A 15,364-nucleotide genomic window follows, 5' to 3' on the forward strand; every position below is an offset into this window, starting at 1 on the left:
GTTTCACTTTTCAGCCAGCTTACATCTTGACAGAGAAGAAAGCGGTTACCCACCTGCCAGCCCCCTATAGGATGGTCATTGAACCAATCTGTAGGTTGGGTGAGGGATCTTGGGAACAGGGACACTCAAAACACCCTGATTTTACTAACACATTAAGATACATTACTCTTTTAACAGTGGTGTTCTTGTCATAGAGCTTACATTTTTCATTAAGTAAACTTGGGTGAGAAAGCAAAAGTTACAGAAAAAAAGAGCTTGATTAATGATCATGGTGAAAATGAACTAATAGAATTAACTCTGAATTTTTCAGAGCTGATGAGTCAGTTCCTAGACCATCCAAGCTCCTTTTTGTCCTCTTCTTTTCTCTCCCTTAGCTATTTCTTTCTTTTTATTTTTTTTTTTTTGGAGGGGGGAAGGTAGGGCAATTGGCGTTAAATGACTTGCCCAAGGTCACATGTCAGGATTTAAACTCAGGTCTTCCTGACTCCAGGGCCGGTGCTCTATTTACGGCACCACCTAGCCACCCCCTTAGCTATTTCTTTTCCCCATTTTCCCACCTTTGCTAGAGAAAGAGGAAAAAAATGGATACTTCTAGTTTCTCCAGTGTCCTCCGGATGTACAGGGAGAGGAGGTTGAAATGAATGGTTAAAATAGGGGAATTCGAGACATATTTCATGCATTTTTGCTCACTTTGTCTTCCATTACTATAGATAACAAATGCCATCAACTTGCCTAGAAGATAAACTGAGAAGATATTTGTAGAGTGTTTAGTACAATGCCTGGCATCCAGTAGGTACTTATTAAATGCTTTTTCCTTTCCTTCCTCCTCCTCAACACCAGGGGGCCTGAGTCTTCTTAATCTACTTCCTCCTAATTTATTTGCTTGTGTCCATCTTAGTTATCTGGAAATCCATTATGCAGAGATTGTTTCTTATACACTCACCACAGCTTAATATTGGGACAAAGGATTCATAACAACACATGGAGACAGAACAGTGTATTGGACAGAAGATATGGGTTCAAGTCTTATATCTGATGTGAATTGGCTGACTGACCCCTGGTCAAATCCCTTAACTTCTTAGTGCCCTAGACAACCTTATACAAGACAATAAGATGCAGAAAATGTGCTGACTTTCATAGGTAGGGAGAATTTCCTCATCTATAAAGCTTAACATTTTCTATGCCAATAAAACCACAGAGTTCCTATTCTTATTATCACTTACTGTTTTATATTACAATTTTCAAAACACTTTCTGATGCCTTATTTATCTAATATTTATGACAGTTCAATGGGGCAAGTAGGGAAAGTTTCACTGTCCCCATCCTAGAAATTGTGAATCAATCAATGCTTAAGGAAATCAAAGGAATGCTCATTTTCGCTTGGCTAATACCTGACTGAACTTGGATTAGAACCCTGGCCCTGAGGCACAGAAAGAACACTTCTCTGTCATGGTAGAAAGAGCCAATACCCAACAGCTACCAAAGGAATAGGATGACAAGATGTGATGGTTATTAAAGAGTTATTAAAAGTTATTAAAATAAAGGCTAACGAATAAACTCTTTCCAATTTGAATTCAACCAGAGGGTAATGAAACTTTCTAAGTGAGCTTATTTTGATGGACACAGGAAATGAGTATTATTTATCAACATCCCTTTGCCTGCATTAGGTGACCCTTAATTTATCTGTTCCCTCAACAGAGCATGGGATTGTCTACATAGTTCAGTGTAGAGCATGGGAGGAATGTGCACCTTGGAGGCAGAGGTTCCCCACTTCTTTGAGAACCAACGTACATGTGTGAGAACCAAAAATTTCATCGTTCCCTCCACACACATTGTAATGATAATTCTATGATCATCTACTGTTGATTTGAGAAAATGCATGATTGAAAGCCACTGTGAATTTAGAAATGCAATATTTTTTTTGCTTCATTGATCACAGTACAATCTATATACATTTAAAAATAGTAACATTTAAATATATAGTAATATACAAAATAGTAATATATTGAATACTTACCTGTATTTTATATATTTAAAATAGTAATATATAAATATATTATATAGTAATATATATTTATGAGATTTATTTAGGGGTACAGAAGGTATGTTAGTTTATTCATGGATTCACTTATGAATTTACAGATCCCATTCAATGAAAGAATGCTTACCAATAGGATGGGAACCATTGGTCCAATCATTAAATTGGATCTTAGAAAGTCATGAAGTGCTTAATATTGGAAATCCCATTTATTCTGATCTGATTATATATACATTAAATGAGCTACTTATAGATGGCTCTGAGTATGACTGTTTACCATTGTATAAGGTGAACAAAACACTTTATAAGGCATAATTTAAGTTAATCTTCACTATTTCCTGAGACGGAGGGGTTAAAAGATTTGTGTCAGAGTCAGGATTCAAACTTCCTGACTCTGAGTGTTCTACCTAATATTGACCCAGATGTACCTGAATTAGGTCCTTGAATGTTTCTTGGACCAATAGACTCACAAGACCATGATCTCATCATAAACAAAATTTCCTAATTAAATGTAGGTCCTGAGTTGTGTGAATAGTGAATCCCATTAAGTGGTTGCTTTTTTGAATTCACATGGCATACTTTCCTTTATTTTTTTCTCTTTGGAGGGGGGAAGGCAGGGCAATTGAGGTTAAGTGACTTGCCCAAGGTTACACAGCTAGTGTTAAGTGTTTGAGGTCAGATTTGAACTCAGATCCTCCTGACTCCAGGGCTGGTACTCTATTCACTGAGTCACTTAGCTGCCCCAACATGGTATATTTCAATAAGGCTAGAACTGCTTACCATATTATACATAATTGCAACTTTGAAAAGTGCAAATCTGAATACATGTGACCACTTCAAGAGGTTTGTTATTTTTACTAAATGAGACCCAACTCTATTATCATCAGTAATAGCTGGGAAGAGTTGATAGATTCAATCTAGAGGGAATGTTGTTAATTGGTAAAGTCAGTTGCCCTTCTTCAGTGTGCCAGGGAATCTGCACTTCTGTTGACATGATTCACGTCCGTTCCCTTAAAGTCTTCCAAATTATGCAAGTGTCTCAAGTCTTAACAAGCCATCCACACTCAGCTGTGCAATGGAAATGTTTGATACAAAAGGCAATTCACTCCAGTCTAGGGCTAGACTATTGTAAATTCCCTCGAGTGACCACAGATGCTGAGGAACAGGTTTTGTGAGGCCATCTTCTGAGGGGAAAAATGGTGAATTAATTTCCGCCTCTTCTTCTCCTCAGCTCCCCTTCTAATGGGTTCATAGTGAGATGGGAGTGTGACACGTAATGAGATAACAATGTGGTTCCCTTCTGGGGCTGGCAAATCTGTTTTTGGGTTTTTGGTCCTTTAGAGACTCCTTTCTAGCTGACCCAGCGGCTAGAGGTTGTTTGTTACTGAATTGAGCTTTCAGATTCAGTCTTGGCTTTGTCATGGCCTTGGAAAGAACATTTTCTGAGATTACTTTGGTTTTCTTTAAAAGAAAAAAAAACCTTCAACAAGCCCTGACATTTTGGCACTATTAAAACGTTAAGATTTATTCAGAGTCTTATATTAGGATTTTTAAAAAAAGGAATACCAACTGTGTGAAGTGCTACTATGGTATATTATAGCTTCTGATTCCAAGGAAACATTTATATCCACTTTTCTTAAGAAAAATTCAAAGCAACAGTCTGCCCTGGAAATCATACACTTTTTATTCTGAACGTCTCCCTTCTCTGTATCAGTCAGGAACTTTTGAAGTAATGTTGAGAGCAGAGGGACTACCTCTAACTGGAGAGAAACTAGAAAAGAGGTCAGATTACAGAGGATCCGAGAGTAGGAAAAATGCCTGAGATGTTTGCTGAATTGGTAGCTAGGTGGATATCTTTCCTCTTTTATTGTTATTTTTTTCTGGGATTATCTGATAGTGGGACACAGAGTCTCAATCCAATTTAAACATTTCCTAGAATTTGAGATATTCTAGACCTGGTCTTTCCCTCAAAATATTTCTTAAAATTTTGGCCCCATCCTTATATTTCTTCCTTTTACTACCTATATTCCTCGATTTCATCTTATCTTGTACCTTAAAAAGAGGTCAACCCAAATCATCAGTGCCAAGACCTCCCATCCCCCTGCCATGAGTTCTTACAGCTATAGTATCCTTAAGCAGATGGGCATGGGCAGCTAGGTAGAGCAGTGAATAGTGTGCCAGGCCTAGAGTCAGGAAGACCTAAGTTCAAATCTGCCTCAGACACTCACTAGTGGTGTGACCCTGGGTAAGTCATTTAACCTTGTTTGCCTCAGTTTCCTCATTTGCAAAATGAGCTGGAGAAGGAAATGGCAAACCACTCCAGGATCTTAATAAAGAAAACCCCAAATGGGTTCAGGAAGAGTCAGACACCATCCAAGAACAACAATCTATTAAATAGATATCTATTAAAACAGAATGACACAGAACATTTCAGAAATAGGCTTATTGTATGACAAATAGGGATAGACCCACGTTTCTGATTTCATTGGTATAGGAACTATCGAGTGAGAATACTCCCTTTCAAAACCAGCGTAGGTTTTCAACGTTATTTTCCTAGACCACTGTCCAGGGATACGTAGGATAGGCTCCATATATGTCAGAAACATATCTTCAGCGGAACCCTCTGCCCACTACACCCTATAATCTGTTCTGTGACAGATAGACAAGTATATGAAAGGAACTGAGCAGCCGCAGAGCCGGCAGAATATTCCCCAGCTGTAGCAGAGTAAATACTAATCCCCAACACCCCCGAGGAATATTTACATCAGTGAACTCGGAATGGCTGTGGATGGGAGCTGCCGAGCTTCGGCAGCCTCACAGTACACGTCTTCTCACTGTGTACGTGCGACTGGGATAATGGAATCCTTTGGCTGGGCTCTCCAAAAATACAGCTGGCGAGTGTCGGCAGCATGGGGGCCTGGAGACACTACCCAGCGGGCTGGGAGCGCTGGAAGACTGCAGTACACGCCCATACCCAGGCCCATTCATCAAACTTTTTCCTCTAGCCTGGTTTGGAGATTCGAGAATAGCTTGACGACTTTATGGATCGGACTGTGAGTAATTGCAAGCTTGTCTCTAATCTCAGCATGTCAAGCTATGGCTCCGCTTGAAAGAGCCCATGATGTAAATACATCAATAAAGAGCTTGTGAGAGGCAGTCCCAGAGCCTCTATTTAGAAGCATTTTTTTTGGAAGAAGTCATTTTCAGATGGATGATCATATGTGGAGTACTGTATATAACATTTTACACGCACCACTGTGATTCATGCCTGTCGCTTAAAAGTACAAACAACTAATGGGTTTGTTTCAGAGGAATTAAAACCAAACAAACATCTGCTCTAATAACCTGTGGATTTATTTAATGTTTTTTTTTATCAAGAATGGAGAACATAACCTATTTTTTTACCTTTATATTTTTTTGCATCTCAAGTTTTTTAATGTATCATAAAATAAATTCACTGTTTCAGATATGCAAATGTTTATGACCTGAGAGTGTGAAAAACTGAACGAGATGTAAGCCTAAAAGGAATCCAACTGTGTATAAATAGGATTTTTAAAATAGGCAGGTAGATGGCACAGTGGATAGAATCAGGAAAACTGTAGTGCAAATCTAGGAAGAGACACTGGGCAAATCACAACCTCTGTTTGCCTCAGTTTTCTCAACTGTAAAATGGGGATTGTAATAGCATCTGCCTCCCAGGACTTAAGGATCAAATGACATCATAATTGTCAAAGCATTTAGCATAGCTCCCGGCACATACTAAGTGTTATCTAAATGTTAGCTATAATAATGATAAGTATTGAAATAGAAGGATTCTTATGTGTCCTGGTGTTACAGACTCAGGAGTATAGGTGAATATGGGAAGTTTGATGGAAATATTGTAGATAATATCAACTTGGCTTTGGGTGAGCAGCAAGATAGCATATTGGATGTCTATCTCTCCTTTTAAAAATTTTAACAGGCATTTATTAAAGCATCTATGTGTGGCATTATGTTAAGCACTGTACAAATATTATCTCATTTGATCCTCAAAATAATCCTAGAACATAGGTACTATTGTTATTTCTATTTTTCTGGTAAGACCACTGAGGCAGACAAAGATTAAGTGACTTGCCTGAAGTCATACAGCAAGGAAGCGTCTGAGGCTGCATTTGAACTCAGGTCTTCCTGACCAAGTCCTTGGGCTACTTACTGTGCTACCTGACTCTCATTTCATACTAGACTCAAAGTAAGGAAGGCTTGGGTTTAAATGCTGAGTCTGATACTTACTAGTTATATGACTATGTGCAAATAACTTCTCTGAGCCTAAATTTCCTCATCTGTATAATATACAGATTATACACAAATAAATAAGCAATAAACATATACAAAATAAACAATAAACACAATACACAAATAATAAATATACTCTAAAAGTAAAAACTTGTATTTACCTAGAACCTTAAGGTCTGTAAAGCACTTGACATATATTATTTATATGATACATATTGATTCTCATTTGATTCTCAACACAATACTGTGAGGTAAATGCTATTCTTATTCCCATTTTATAGATGAGGCATTTGAGGCTGACAGAGATCAAGTGACTTGTCCAGGGAGACAGTTAGTAGATGTTTGAGGCAGGATTTGAACTCAGGTCTTCCTGACTCCAGCCTAGCATTCTATCCACCATGCCACCTAAATACTGTATAGGAATATTATGAGGTTCAAACCACTTTAAAAACTTCAAAGTGCCATAGATACATGTCACTTATTTGTCCTTAAATAAAATGTAGTAGTGAAGAAATTTTTAAAAGTTATTGCCTCCTTGCTAGGGTAAGAGAGGGGGGAAGTTTATGGAGAAGGGCTTGATTAGGAAAAGCTCTTACTGTGGACTAGTGCTTTAGCACAGACTGGATGAGGGCACTGATTAATGCCTACTTTCTTCAGGGGTAGGAAATGAAGAAAAGGGTGCTGTCATTGTCACAAAGCAAATCCAGAAGTAACACTACTTCTCCAGTAATATTAAGAATAATTTAAATTTTTTTTGTGCTTTACTCATTTTATCCTTATAACAACATACAGAGTGGATGCTGTTGTTTAGTCCCATTTTATGGATGAGGAAGTTGAGGTAGACAGAGGTTAAATACTTTCCCAGGGTCTTACAGGTAGTAAAAGTCTGAGGATGGCTTTGAACTCATGTCTTCATGACTGCTAGTCCAGTGTTCTAATCCACCTAGCTGCCTTACTGATCCTTCCTCTATGTCCTCAGAGGTATGGTTAAACATCTTTGTAATCCTGAAAAACTTACTAGATGTTCACAGAATTCCTAATACGATACTAGATGCTCTGAGGTTTATGCAGTATGGATGAATGAAGTATTTATTAAGCACTTATTATATGCCGATTTCTGGGGATACAAATAGAAAGAATAAGATAGTCCCTAGTCTCAAGGAATTCTTGTTCTAATCAGTGGAGACACTATACATCCGAGTGTCTAGCTGTAGGGCAGGTGGAAAGGTCCATAATCCCAAGAGTGCAGCAATGGCACAGAGGGCAGGGCTCAGGCATCCCTTGTGTGCATTACCAGGGTACATGGTAAAGCACAGAACATACAGTGAATTGACTACAGTACTGTGGAATCAGAAAAGGGACTAGTCATTGAGGAGGTAGAGACACATTTTTAAATAAAGGAATATCAGCGGGTTGTTGTTCAGTCATTTTTCAGTAGTGTCTGACTCTTCATTTGGTGTTTTCTTGGCAGAGATACTGGAGTGGTTTGCTATTTCCTTTTCCAGTTCATTTTACAGATGAGGAAACTGAGGCAAACTGGGGTAAGAGACTTGTCCACAGTCATACAGCTGGTAAGTGCCTAAGGTCAGATTTGGACTCAGGAAGCTAAGCCTTCTTGACTCTAGGGCCAGCACTCTATCCACCATGCCACCTATCTGCCCAGTGTATCAGCACATAGTAATTTTAAATAGCAATAATAACTTTATGTAGCACTTTAAGGTGTACAAAGTGCTTAAAAGTTGTCTTTTACCTTAACCATTTAAAATAATATTTAGAAAAAGTGAAAACAAAGTATTTTTATTTGATAGGGTGAAATTATATACTCTGCCTAGAAGAAGGAACCATAGGAATGAATGTCCTTTCAGGAAGAATGATATATGAGGGAAAATGGAGAGAGTGTGGCTTCTTCCAAATTAAAGAAATCAAGGGAGGAGGATAACTTAGGAGATATAATTATAACAGTCCACAAGTACAGAAATAATTTCCTAGAAAAGGTTAAAAGCTATGGCCTCTAATAACAGCAGTGGGAGCTTAACACTAGTCACCAGGTAACTTGTGAAATTCCAGCCCTTAGGAAGATTATAGAGTTTCATTCATCTGACAGTTTAAGACTAAGTGAGACAATCAGCTCAAGTGATTATTAGTTACAATCGCTCCTGTGTAGAATCAGGAGACATGACTCAATGAACCTGGAGGGTCCTTTCTGGTCCCTGCATTTATGATTCAATTTCTTGGCTAATTTTTTCTTGGTTTTCTTCAGCTGCTGTAGCTTCAAACTGCCTTGTGGATTTTTGATTACAGCATGACCTCAGAAGTCTCTGATCTTACAGATATTCCAAAATTGTATTCTCTATTTTTGTGATTGCTCCCTTGTCCCCCCAATCCCCAGGCTACCTTCATCCCCTTTACCCCAATCAATTGGCTTACTAGAAGAGGTTAAAGCACCACTTACTTCAATCAGAATTTCTTTAAAAATTTTTTTATTGAAGTTTTTTATTTCTATATAGAAGTCTCTTCCAAATATATCCCTTTCTCCTCTTCTTCTTCACTTAAAAAAAAAGCAGATTAACAAAGCTAATGAACATATTGACCATGGTTGACTTTATAGACAATATTTAGCACCCATAGATGCTACTCCCAACCCTGACTTCTGCAGTGAAAGGAGGTCCATTTTTCTTAAACTTTTCAGAGTTTCCAGGATTTATGAACAAATAAAGGCTGTTCAGAATATCGGTGTCTTTCTGATGATCTAGAAATTTATAACCCACTTTCCTTCCACACTGTGCAGTCTTGCCTCTCTGAAAAAGAGTGTTGGCTTATCCTGGACAGTCCAGTGACTGCCAGTTCTCAACAAGATCCCTTTTCTTATTTACTCGGCATTTTGCAAGCAGCAGTCCAGTAATTCTTAGAAGCTTAGGTTTGGTGAAGGCCCCAGTTCACACAACATTAACTGTGGAAAAAGCTCAAAATTCCTGAGGGAATTGGGTCCTGGCCTTGACCTTCTTTCCCCTTCCTCTGCCAATTGATAGGGTAGTATAGCTCTTTTCCCATTGATAGGTTAGTATAGCTCTTAGAAGATTGCTCAAATTCTGTCTGAGTTTCAAATTCTTTTTTTTTTTTTGCCTTTTTTTGGAGGGCAATTAGGGTTAAGTAACTTGCCCAAGGTTATACGGCTAGGTTTTTTGTGTTAAGTGTCTGAGGCTGGAACCCGAACTCAGGTCCTCCTGACTCTGGGGCCTACGCTTTACTCACTGCGCCACCTAGCTGCCCCGCCTGAGTTTCAAATTCTGCATCTTTCTAAAATAATGTATGTGTGTCTACATCTAGGGGCCAGTGAACAGAAAGGAAAGCAGACTGGAAGGTTTTTATAAAATAGTTCTGAAGAACCCAATGGTCTTTTGAGGTCAGAGGTAGAAAAAAGCTGCTGAGTCTCTGACAGTATTATAGACATTCAAACTGGACAGTGGTGGCTAAGGGGTTTAAAAACCTGTAAGATAACAAGGAATCTTGCCAGAAATCAGCTGTGTGAAGATGTGATGGTATATTTCTTTCACTAGCTCTAACCAACCAACACTGAAGAAATAGATTTTGCAAATTTATAGTTAAAATTTTGGCAGAGGTAGTTTAAATGATAACTGCCAAATTCCCCTGGATTATGCACCAGGTATGAATACAATTCTGAAGAAAGCTTGACTATCCCCTATCCCACATGGTGATATGAAAGAGATGGGTATCTCATAGTAATGGAATCAGTGTAAGGTATTAACAAAACAGGTAGATGTTGGTAGGGCAGATGTGTTCTTTAGTCAATTCAACAAACATATGTTTCAAAGCAGATTTATCAAGTGCCTATGTGGAAGGACCAAGGGAAGTACTAGATAGTTTGGTCTGCTGCTTAGAATCCCTACTTTCCTTCAAGGCTGAGCTTGAACACTACCTCTTACATGAGCCATTCCTTGTCTTCCCACCTGCTAGTCCATTTCCCCCCAGCCACCCCACCCAATTAACTTGTATTTATTTCGTATATATTTCTATACATGTCTCCCAATAGAATATAAGCTCCTTGAAGTCGGTGGCGGGTTCATTTTTGTCTTCTATCCCTTGTATCAAGCACATGGTAGATACTTAGAGATTATATATTTAGATCTGAAAGAGACCTTAGAAACTATTTAGTCCAACCAATTCATTTTACAATTGAGGAATATAAGGCGTAAAGATGTTAAATTCATTGTCTGGTCATCAATCAATATTAATCAATAAACATTTATTATTAAGTGCCTATTATAATCTGTGGCAGAGGTGGAATTTGACAAGAGGAATCAGAGCAAATTGTTGCATATTTTGTGTGGGCATTTATGCCTCAGAAATGACAACTGCTACACACTGGGGTTTGTTTTATTGTTTTGTTGATTGTCAGAACCTAAGAAAGTGTTAACAATACAGTTTAAACTTAAAAATGTGTGTATATACCCCCTCCCAACAGTCCAGTTGCTAAATATTTGTCAGCATACTACTGGGTTTGAACCTCATATCTTCCTTACTCCGGATCCAACACTCTGTCTACCATATCATGTTGCTCCTCTTAATAAGATACTTGTTGATGAACAGAAGTATACATACCCTCCATTCACCTTTAGTCAACAAGAATAATTGCATTAGTCTGTTGGACCAAGCAGGTGAAGGGCAAGAGAGATCTCAATTCCTCCAATGGCAGAACCATGAGGGACAATTACTAAGAGAAGAAATGTACTTCATTTCTTCACTTTTTATTTCTCACTTGATAGTCTCCCACTTAGCTGATTATAGTAACGATTTGCTCTTGCTGCCAGACACCTTGGTATTTCGTATCTTGTGGGCTACTCCTGTATCTAAAATTCCTCTTCTTCTGCCTTGAATCTGTATCAGTGATACCCTTACTCTATCCTCTAATATAATCTGTCCTATGCCTCATTAGTTATTATTATCATTATGCCTCATTATATATACACATACATACATACACATACACATATGTATGACAAATCCTGGAAAGCAGTTGGGGCACTCTACTCATGTCATATCTCTAATGGGAGACAAGGCAGTGGGAGGAAAGGGATGTGGTGGTTGAGTTTGTCAATTCATGCCTTCTTGTCTCACATTTAAAACTTAACTCAAAATCAACCGTTATGGTGAGTTGCTGTCAATTTCCAAGGGAAAGGAGACATAGTGATATGACAGGCAGGTATTAACAAGATATATATACCATCTTAGAGTGGATAAGTTCTTCAGTCAATTCAACCAATATTTGTTTCAATGAGGAATTATTAAATGCCTATTCTTTATGTGCAAGGACCAATGGAAATGCTAGTTTTGTCAAACCATGTCATGCTTTTCTCTGACTTAAGATTGGAAGACTTGTCCTATGTAAGAAGTCTTAGGTGCTAATAGACAATTTTGAGAATACCTGAAAAAAACATGCTAAGAAAGTGAGGTCATGAACACTCAGACTTTTTCTCAAAATTCATTGGCTTAACAGGAGTAGCATAAACCAGGGCATTGCTGAATTAATCAACAGATGTTTGATTACCTTATTCCATTACCTGATTTAACTGGACAGTACATACCTGAAGGCAAGTTTATCAGGTCAAAGAGAATAGAGTTAATGACCAGAAAGAACAAAAGGAGAGCAGCAAAGACACTCTAGAAGAAGGTGTGTTACAAGAGTTCTGTTTCCAATTTGGGAAATCATTTTCCTAGAAAAGATAACTTTTCTCCAAAGGACACAGTGTCCAGAAAAGTACACTATCACACAAGCAATGATGCTGAACTGAATAAAATCAAATCATGACCTTAAACTAGAATTGGTTTGAACATACCATACATTTCTGGTGCTTTACATGGGCACTTATCATGGTTGATTACTCACTTAAAGCAGACATAAAAAGAGCAGCTTGTATTTAGTGACAAGAGATAAAAGGTGTCTTCATGCACTCAGATCACGAGTTTTTTCTTGGCTAACCAGGAATTTTGTGTCATCTTAATATAAACTGCCTCTCCTACCTTACTGAAATAAAGTTTTATAGGACATAGAATTTGTGGGGTACATAAGTTTCCTATCTCCCCTTCATTTGGATCAGCACAAGACTCTTCCCAGTAGATTGCTTAATGAATTACTTTTAAATAAATTAAAAAATGGAACAAAGACATGAAGTGGCATCAAATGTCAGCTTTTAATGATATTTTTTTAAGCAGTGGAGAATTTTTGACAGCTTAATTGCATGATCATTTTCTTTTGGGAGGGGGACAGGAAAGGAAAGAAAATAATCTAAATAAAATGAAAAAATGAAACATTTTCCTTTCCCACTTACAGAACCCTGACTAATGGATTGGTTTGGTTTCCTGAAAGGCAGCCTTGGGTTTTCTTCTTTAAGAGGGCTCTTACACAATCCAAACATGTGAAGAGGTTTCCTCTGCCACATGAGAGGGATGTAGTACATCACAAAAAGAACATACTGCCTTGGATTTGGAACTTGGGAGCAGAAAGTAACTACTTTAAATAGACTGAGTCACTGGAGTAGCTCTTTCCCTTTCACAGGTGTGCAACCTGCATCTCTGGTGCTTAGATAATAGGAAGATAGCCTGGACTTAGGACAAATATTTTAGCATCTCTTAAAGGGGACATTGTGATTTCAATAGATGGATAACTGTGAGATACACATGCCATCCAGAGAAGTTCAATTTGGTTCTAAAAGCTATATAAGCAAAAGGAAAGGGGGATGAGCAGAGAGATGCAGATGAAACCTCTAAGGATGATGATAGGGGACTGGATCTGTGATTATACTGTTATATTGAGCTCCTGTTGAGGGATTCCCTCAACCATTGCAGGATAAATTCTCTTCAATTTCAAGTCTTAGATAATTACCTGGGCATTAAGCAGTTGCATAACCTTTTCCAGGATCACAAAGACAGTATATGTGTCTGAGGTGGAACTTGAACCAAGGTCTTCAAGATCTTTATTTTTCTCTCTCCCTCCACTCCCAACTTTCTCATATATAGAGGCAGCATAGTCCAATGTAGAGAGAATCAGCCCTTGAAGCCAGAAAGACCTGGCTTCTCACTCCATCTCTGACACATTGTGACTCTGGACAAGTCACTTAGCTTCTGAATACTCCATACAAATTCTCTAAGATTATAGGTTGCATAGAAAGTGCTGGTCTGTTTTGGTAGAGGGAGTTTACCAATAGAAAGCATAGGTTCAGTCCATATTCATTTCTATCTAGTACCATTATGATGTCTGTCTGTCTCTATACATACATACATATATATATATATATATACATATATATGTTTCCCTTAGTAGAGATAATTTAAAAACACTCTATGGGAAAGTGTGTGGTATATTAATTCGTAGAGTTCTTGACAGGCTATCTTTATTTAAACAAACCCTTCACCTTTTATAGTTTTAAAGTAGCACATTTTTGCCCCAGCCTACTCATTGATGTTCATCCTTTCCTATCTACCAGCCACCTGATTGCTGTCCTTCTGTAAAGGGCAAGCAGTTCACATCATTTTTTCCAAGCACTGAAACCTGGAAAGATTTTTTTTTCCTTTTTCTTTCTTTTTCTTTTAAAGAACTTACAGAAGCAATCTTGGGGGTTTGGAAAACATCACAAAATCATTAACAGGATCTTTGAGTGTGCTATTTTAGGAAGGCAATTGTGTTCTTCTAAAATAACATATTTGACAATATGACAAAGCTTTTACTCCATCCCCCCTATTGATATGTAAAATATTTGTAATGAAAAGCAAGCAAAACATCCTCAACGGACTCATTTTTACTTCTCCAACAATCTGTAAGTGGGTGGGGGGGGATGTGGGAGAATGAAAAAAGAAAAGAAAATGTTTCATCAATATCTATGCTGCTGTTTCTCCACAAGATGATTAAAAAAAAACTTCACCGTTCAAACAGGAATTTGTTTTTAAACCAGATGCTAGTCAAAAACAGCTGATCAGGCAGGCATCGCACAAACCCGCACCAACACTTCAGCAAAACAGTAAGCGATGTGCCACAAAGGCTACTTACTCCTTGGGGGCTGCTGTGTGTCCTGGTGAGCCAGATGCCTGAAGAGGTATTGTCTTACCTGGAGTCTGTAAGATCCAAGGAGAGAAGAACAGTGGCTCCCAACAGGAGAGGACTGTGAAAATGCTCTCTGATCAGCTGCTGGTAACAAGCACTTGGCTTTTATGGGCAGGTGGGAGGAGCTGCTTCTCATAGTAGGTGGGCAGAGAGAAGGCAGCCAGGCAGCCAGGCGGGCAGCTCTCTAAAGGAACTGGCCACTCTATTCTCTGGGGAGGGAGAAGGAGCCCGAGGTGGAGAGGGAGAAAAGGGGAGGAGGGAGAAGCAGGAAAAGCAGGGCGGGGTGGGGGTGGTGGAGGGAGAGGAGAGAAGCAAGGAAGGGGATAGAATTAGGGAGAGGCAAAGAAAGAGATGTAAAGGCAGAGAAATACAGAAGCAGCTATATCTGAAGGGATGGAGAGAGGAAAAAAGAGCCACAGACTAAGTCAGTAGCCAAGAAGGGCTGGGGGAGATAGCTTGGAGTTATTTAATTTTAGCATTAAATTCTTCTTTGTATGTGTGAATAAAACACTATGCTACTGGAATCATTACAATTATGGAGCTGGGGGGTGGAGAGAGTTGAGAGGAAAGCCACTGCCTTTTCATTTTAAAACTTACCATAAACAACTGTGAAAGGAAATAAAGAGAATGAAAGACCAGGAGGAAATTTAAAGAGAAGGGAGTTATAATTTAGAGTAGCAAATACATTCGATTTCAGCTCAGCCCAGGGGTACAGGGAATAGATTGCTGACTCCTATAGTTACCTTGTACATACTAGAGACCACACCCCCTCCCCACACCCCCCCAAACCACAAGAGTTACCCACCTCTCACTGAGGTTGCCAAATCCAGATCACTCTTTATAAAGTTTATTTGACAAGAGAAATATCTTAATCTAGGTCCTATGGTGTATGCCCTAGGACTCCCAAATATCCATGGGCTGTGCTTAAGGTATTCTGT

The 15,364-nt window shown here is 38.6% G+C and overlaps 1 protein-coding gene across 8 annotated transcripts in view; it reads right to left on the minus strand.

The window, feature by feature from the left end:
• The window catches only part of COL8A1 (collagen type VIII alpha 1 chain), a 226,385-nt gene extending 211,717 nt beyond the window's left edge, over nucleotides 1–14,668 (minus strand). For 3 of the 8 annotated variants that reach the window (XM_069065369.1, XM_069065372.1, XM_069065370.1), the window contains exon 1: nucleotides 14,431–14,668. The gene's annotated coding sequence lies outside the window, so the exon portion shown is untranslated. Of the gene's footprint in view, nucleotides 1–14,372 lie in introns of all 8 variants that reach the window. The other 5 variants (XM_069065371.1, XM_069065373.1, XM_069065374.1 and 2 more) reach the window with 3 other exon arrangements.
• Nucleotides 14,669–15,364: the final 696 nt, after the last annotated feature.

This window comes from Petaurus breviceps, unplaced genomic scaffold (assembly GCF_028583685.1).
Source record: "Petaurus breviceps papuanus isolate PSGF00001 unplaced genomic scaffold, PetGlider_PUasm1.0 90683, whole genome shotgun sequence".
Taxonomy (NCBI): Eukaryota; Metazoa; Chordata; class Mammalia; order Diprotodontia; family Petauridae; genus Petaurus; species Petaurus breviceps.